Source organism: Triticum aestivum, chromosome 3B (assembly GCF_018294505.1).
Source record: "Triticum aestivum cultivar Chinese Spring chromosome 3B, IWGSC CS RefSeq v2.1, whole genome shotgun sequence".
Taxonomy (NCBI): Eukaryota; Viridiplantae; Streptophyta; class Magnoliopsida; order Poales; family Poaceae; genus Triticum; species Triticum aestivum.
In genome coordinates, this window is record NC_057801.1 from 44,013,031 (window position 1) to 44,020,919 (window position 7,889).

At 43.9% G+C, this 7,889-nt stretch overlaps 1 pseudogene; it reads right to left on the bottom strand.

Moving 5' to 3' along the window:
- Nucleotides 1-7,889, bottom strand: part of LOC123067254 (non-specific lipid-transfer protein 4.1-like) — a 38,691-nt pseudogene that overhangs the window by 12,611 nt on the left and 18,191 nt on the right.

Genomic DNA, 7,889 nt, shown 5'->3' on the forward strand with positions numbered 1-7,889 from the left:
CATGGCGTATGCACAACAGATTAATACAAGTGACCGGTCATGGAATTGAGTGCATTTACGACGGTGTGCTTGATTACTAAGGCTGCCCGTAATGGGAGTATCATATGTAGTATCATGCATGCCAACTAAGCAATTTTGATGATGTGGCATAGAATTAAATGAAAAAAGAGAGGCTTGAGTATCATATTAGAGCAAGTACAATAAGTCCTAGTCAGCTGGCTATATGTTGTTCCACGTCATCAAAGTCATTGCTGGAGGAGAGAGAATGAAGGAAAGAGAAGGAGGCGGGCGATTCAGCTAGCGCCGGCTCCAGCACAAGAAACAAGAAAAAGAATTCTGCATGTACTCTTGTGAGCCGGCATTCCTCTCTTCTCACCAATCACATGTCTCTCTTTGCCTTTCCCCACTTGCAAGCATTAAATACCAATAGCTAGACTATAGCTAATCTGTTCTACTAGTGGGCTTTTATGAAGGCTTTATGTGACATGGCACTCATATATAGCCAGCAGCGGGCTTTCTTATTAACCATGCTCTTATGATACCATATCATATTAAATGATGTGCTATTTTGTGTCATGCATGTCAATAAATGTAGTCCTTTATGATACCAACACATGATACTTTGCATTATGGATGTAGTATCGTAGAGTAGTATCATATGCATGATACTACTATATAATACACCCCATTACAAGTAGCCTAAGGCTACTCATATTTGGGAGGATCATATACTAGTATCATGCATATGATACTAGTATATGATACTACCTCCATAGTGCATGGTATCATAAAGTAGTATCATAGCTGACCATATTTATTGCCATGCATGACACAAAGTAGTATAGCATTTAACATGATATGATATCTACCTATGTTACTCTAACCCTCTCTCTTCTTTAATTGTGTGCCACATAATTAAGCATGTTTGCTAGTCCCAAGTGCATGTTACCGGTTATGTTACCTCCACTATGGCCAGCCTAAAGTAAACCAATCTGACAGTACATATGGCCGTGCAGGGCGGGCGATAAACCGCCTTTCCTTACTCTGTTCCATGTCACAGATTAACATTCATTAATGCTGTATTGATTTAGTTTATATGATAATAATGTGTTTGAGTAAATAACAATGTATTAGTACTAACTACTCCATCCATCTGCAGGTTTATTGGTCCTGTTAGTATTTTACGCCAAACTTTCACGATAGACTTAATTAAGAAAATAATAATGCATGTCATAAAAAATTATATCATTTTATTCATATTTGAATATAGTTTGTAGTGATATTTTTTTATTTCATGCTTTAACATTTTATTAGTTAAATTTAAGGTCAAAATTAAGCACAAAATGCGAACGGGGCCAATAAATCAGGACGGAGGTAGTAGGACATAAATTTCATTTAACAAATGGCTTCGGTGCACCAGGATCTTATAACACACGTCATGCGGGTCTGTTGTTCCGTTGTCGTGTGGCTATAGTTTCTCGATCCACATACGACATCATAGGGAACATAGTTCGAGAGGTGCATATTTGAAGACGGATCCGCTATGTTTCATCCTAGGATGTGCCACTGCTGCAGGGTCTCGATCCATACACGACGCCACGAGGAAAATAAGTGAAGAGGAATATGATTATGGACACTAATGGAAAAGAAAAAAAAACTCTACGTTTCCTTCTACCGGTAGGTTCTCTACCTGAAAACAAGCAAAGGCCATCTCTAGGTCTAGGCCCAGGAATAAGCAAGACCCAAGAGAGTGGCCGAATGAAGCGGGTTGCAGCTGACATGCATGAAGCCCTCAATAAAGAAATAAACCAAAATATCTGATGATAATAGAATCAACTGAGACTTACTTTCTCAGTCGGCTGACAATTATCAAAACCATAAACAATATGGTCAGGAAAGTTTGATCCAATAGTTCTTTATAATTAAATCCGGTCGAAATAAAACACATGCAAGGGTCTTCTAGTTTGGCACCATTGAAATAAGGGGCAAGCCCCTGCTGAACGAGGCTCTCCGCATGCGTTGGGTGTGGTCTGAGAAGACGGCGCTGGACAAGCCTTGGCTGGGGCTGTAAATACCCATTCCACCTGCGAGTCAGAGCCTTGCGCTTGCAGCTCTCTGCTGCCAGATTGGGAATGGTGAGCGAGTAAACTTCTGGCATGACCGGTGGATCGACGGTCGTAGTGTCGCGCAGATCGCTCCCCACCAGCTTCCCTTCATCAGGCCCGCAGGCAGGGCAATGTGCGTGGCGCAAGCCCTTCTTGGCAACGCATGGGTTGACGAGATCCACCGCACCCCCTCCGTGCCAGGGATAGCGGAATTCTTGGAGCTATGAGAGCGGGCTTCTTCCTCGCGAAACATATGCCGCCTTCTTCCTCACGAAGGAGCGGGCTCCTTGTGTTGATGTGATCTGGAGAGCATGGCCCCCATGGAGATCAAGAACTTCGTTAGGTTGGCGGTGCGAGGTCGACTATGGACAGCGGATAGGCTCACGCGCCGAAACCTGCCTCATACCAGGCTTTGCCAGCTATGCTGCCATGTGGATGAAGACACGACGCAGATGCTGCTTGGATGCCCCTTTTCCAGGGAAGTTTTGAATCAAATGCTCCTCCCCCTGCGTTTGCACAGGTTCACACCCGATGGCTCTGCCTCCTTGGCAGACTAGTGGCCGACGATAGGGGCTTAAACTCTATCTAACTGGCATAGAGAGCTCAACACCCGCATTGCCGCAACCCTATGATCCATCTGGCTAGATCCGAACGCTAGGGTTTTTCAGCGCAAGTCCACCTTGCCTGCGTCCATTGTTCATGCATGTTGCCTACGTCCGTCCTTGTCTTACAGTCCGGCTGGTAACCCCCTTTCAAAGGACATGCAATGCTCATGCATGTTCTTGAAAAATAAATAAGGGGCAAGATGCCTTCATTACAACAGACCAATCTGCAAGAGACAGATCACACGTGCACATCACTCCCAAGGCGACGCCAGGAGCAAAACTCCATGCCGCCGCCAACAGCCATCTGTTGCAGCCTCCCCTTCCGCCACTGCCACTGGCCTCTACTGCGGTGGCGGCAGGCCCATATCCAAAGGAGGTGGGGTTTCCTTCAGGCGTACTGCAAGAGGTGGAGATCAGCCTGTGTGGGGAGACGGCGATGGGAAAAGATGGTAGCGCGACGACCCTAGTGGTATTCTCCTATCCAAATTGCCGATCTTCCAGGTGCCGGTCGTCCTCGATCTGGCAGCCGGCAAGTTCTGGACTCCTCAACCGACGGTGTTCACGGATTGGTGCATGGCACTCATGGACCTCTAGATCGGATGGGATCCGGTCATGCGCGTCTCAAAACATCAACTTGCACGGCTTCATGTCCGCGTTCTGAAGCTTCGTCGTCGACACCAAGGGGTATATCCGCTATGATCCATGGTGTTAACAGAGGTGTATCTTTTCTCTGGTTAACTTGTCATGTATTTTTTACACATAATGGATTATGTATGAATAATGTACAGAAATGTTAACACCCACACGTATGGGTGTTTGCATCTCACTCACACGTGTGGATCCGCGTCCGTTCGTGAGCGCATGAATCTTGGCATCTTTTTAGTGCCACTTAGGACTGGTCTGATGTGTGGGCATTCACCCAGTCGCCCACACGGCCGTTTCACCACACGGGAGGGACTGGTGTGTGCGCGTTCAGCAGTTCGCCCACACGCCACTTTCCACGCACGCATAAGGGCTATTGTGTGGGCATTTGCCATCTCGCCCACACGCCTGTCTCCTCTCCCTCACCCAAGCTGCTAGTTTCCATGTGCTTTGCAGTGCACATGGCAACTGCCCTAGTGTGCTTTATAAGCAGGTGGCAACTCTCTTTTTACCCGAGTTGCGATGTGTTTTGCAGGGTACACGACAACTTCCTAGTGTGCATGTAAGCAGATGACAACTCTCTTTTACCGAGTTGTCATGTGTTTTTGCATGGTACATGGCAACTGCCCTAACGTGCACGTAAGCAGATGACAACTCTTCCTTTTACATGGAAACTGCCCTAGCATTTTTGTGAGCACATGGCAACTCTCTCAACTGCCTAGTGTTAGTATGTGGCAACTCCTAAAGTTTTGAAACCATGGCAACTACATTAGACCAGACCATACATGGCAACTGTAGTTGAGCAACCATGGCAACTGTAGTTGTCCGACATGGCGACCGTAGTTCAGCGACATGGCAACTGCTTTTAAACGAACATGAACGAGGGTCTGGACCATGGCAATTGCAAGCGCGCGGTGACTATTACGCATAGCGTGCGGGACCACGAGGTACGAGGTCTGACATACGGGGCGTGTGGGCGTTATCTACTTCGCCCACACGTACGCGTGTGAGTGGGATCGGGAGGGGAAAAAAGGGATGTGTGGGCATTACTTGTTTTGCCCACACGTAGGTGTGTGGGTTGTTCCTCTTATACACCACACAAAATGTGTGGGTAGACTTCTTAACGCCCACACGTGTGGCACTTATAGGCATCCATAATGTAAGATGCAAATAGACTAGAAATTACTAAGACGATGCTTCTGTACACAGGCCAACGGAATGACCACACTAGCTTGTGTAGAGTGAAGATTTGGTTAATATTCAATAAATTTTATGCAACAAAAAGGAAAAACTTCGCAACTTATTTTTGCACTACGGGCGGTGAATATATCGCTCAATAGGTGACATGAAAATATCTTGTTGTTGTAGGTTATGTGTTCTTATTTCTAAATTTCTTAATCATACATCATTATATCTATCTATCGGTCTATCTATCTATTACTAATTACAGACTTCCATGGTAATTCTCAGCGCTTAAAAAATATGTATCGTTGATCTATTGACACTATTAGGGAAAAGCCTAGTAGTGACGTGGGTAAACTCTCTAATAGTAGCGCAGGCCTCGATCTACTAGTGTCGCACCACAACTAAAAAGTTTGTAGTAGTGCGGGTGCCACCGCACGCTACTAAAATGTTAGTAGTAGCGCGGGTGCCATCCATGCTACTACTATTTTTGCGCCCGTGCTAATACAATTTATGATAACCACACACTACTAATATCCTAAATAGTAGTAGCACATAGTTTTTTCCCAAGCTACTACTGTCTAATTAGGAATTTAAAAAATTCGCCAATTCTATTTTATGCATAAACTTCTGGCAATTAAAACAAAGCTAGAAATGCAATCACATTAATTGCAACTCAGTTAGGATTTTGGACAGGGTATTGTGAAGAATGTTAATTGCAAATCAAATCATCAATGGTAACAACACTTAGAGGACACATTTCAAGGCTATGGTTATATTAACACAACGTGGTAGTGGTCCTCATGATAAAAAAATGTGAAGTAATGGAGCATACTATTTCAATGTTGCTCTTGAGATAACACTAAAGTGCAGGAACATGGGAGTGGTCTCACGATGCTTGTGATTACGATCATCGTCGTTTTCAGTATTTATAGCAGCTTCCTAATCGTAGGAATTACTTTCTTCATATGGTGATGGAACTCCTATTTTGCCAGCATCCAATGCTTGATCTATTAACCCTTTGTGCATCTTCACGATAGGCGAATCCACAAGAAAAAGTCAACTTAGCATCTAGATTTTATCCATTTCCTTGGGCATGTTCAAGAAACACTAAATTTATAGCATTATCTACTTTAAATACACGAGGCATCACGACAGAAAACAAAAGATGAGCAATATCATATGAGCAGAATAAAAAGCAGTTTGGAATATAGCATCATTAACTATAAAATAATGTGCTCTAACAACAGCAAGAGTGCAACATTGCTCTGTTCCCCTTTCAAATATCAACACACCAAAAAAGGCTATAAGACTCAACTATTTGATGCCCACTTCGAACAGTAACAAGATTATGTAAAACATGCCAGTCCATGGATCAAGGAAAACTACCTGAGCTCCAATAGAATACTCTCAATTAAAACAAGCTTGTTCTCAGTGATGGTAGAATCAACTTGCTTTAACTGTAATCGATCGGGATTTTATTCTTACCATGCATGTCCAGGCGTAATTAAGCAAAGCAAGACTTTTCCATCTCTGATAAGATGCACTCTCGCATCCGTAAGTGCATTACTCATTCATTCCTAGAATTTGTTTCTCAGTACAATAGCTGAAAATGGGTGACATAGTTAAGAAAATGGCATGAACATCATCTTGTCTGGCTGAAAACTACATGGCAGCAGATTTGACTTACTACTGAACCCATCATTCGCAAATTGCCTCACGAATGTTGGCACCTTCAGAGCAGCAGATTTGGAACATTCAGACATTAATTTTAGCAGCCACAAACACCTTCATCAATTGACAGTGTTCAGAAGGAAAAGAAATAGGGTGGCCTATATTGAACTCAAAGGCAATGGCAGTGAGGATGGCCAAGATGGAGCTATGAGTGGTGTGGTCACCTTGGATGCTTACAAGGGACTACCAGGGTCCTTGAGCACGAACGCACACATCGCCTTGGCCGGTGCGAGCACGCCACACGCCGCCGGGGCCAATCATCCGGCAGCTTGCACTAGTAAAAAAAGGGCCAATTGTCCCGGTTCGTAAGGGCCTTTTGTCCCGGTTTTGGAACCGAGACTAAAAGGTCGTTACTAATGCACTTGACCTTTAGTCCCAGTTCTTACACAAACCTGGACAGATGGGCCTCCACGTGGCCGGTGCGGCGAGCCCAGACAGGGGGCCCTTTGGTCCCGGTTGGTGGCACCAACCGGGACCAATAGGCATCCACGCGTCAGCATTTCAGGTGCTGGGATTTTTGTTTTTTTAAAGGGGGAATGGTTTAGGGGGTTTTGGGGGGTTAATTTAGGTGTTTCATATATTGTGTTAGCTAGCTAATTAATACAGAGAAGTGTCCTCTCTTATCTCCGTGCTTGGTCGACGCTACGCACTATACGTATAGAGAGGACTAGACACGCTAGCTAGTAAGCAAATGAAGGAAACAAAAGATCGTCATGAACATATGCATACAGAGAGAAGTGATATCGACCAACTCTCCTTCTCTGAGAGATTGGTCGAACAACAAGTTCTTGTATATCTATCCGACGCTACTAGCTACATATATACAATATAATTATCTCTTACTATATAATCTCCTAATTCCAAATGAACTCAGGGTCCACATGGTATTCTCCGTCTTTAGCGATCATGTGGTCAAGAAAGAATGCCACCAATTCCTCTTGAATTCCTCGCATATGATCTGGTGGTAGGAGTTCATCCCGCATCCGAAATATCTATTTTAAAGAAGGGGGTCAATACATATATATGAATAAATGAAACTGAACACAAATTATGGTAATAAAATAAAATTGTGAATATTATTATTTACGCACTTCATATTGTTTGTCGGAGTAGCCCCGCTCACAGGTCATGTGGCGGATGGACTCGCAAATGTAGTATCCACAGTAATTATTCCCTTGTTCCTGCCACAACCACTTTACAAGAAATAGAGGTCAATCAAACTGATAATTAGCAAGCATGCTAAATGATATTGATGAAACTAGCGCTTGAATCACTAGGAGATGCGTGGAACATGCTACTATAGTACTTACTTTCGGGTGTCTAAATTCCAGCTTCTTCGGCAGTCCCGGAGTTTTTGAGGTGAATTTATTCCAAACCCTGCCAGACAAAGAAAACAATTACTTGATATCAGGAAATGAACAAATTGAAGTTGCCGATATGGTGCGATAATGATCGATTTAACTTACTTCTCTAGAATTGCAGTCATGCCCGCATACTCCTTGGGATCTATTCGTCTCAAGTCTAAGATGGTTACTAGTCCCTGCTCAAGCTTAATCTCTAGGAGAATATAGTGAAACCTAAGCACGCATGCATAACTCATCAATTACATTACTATAACCTC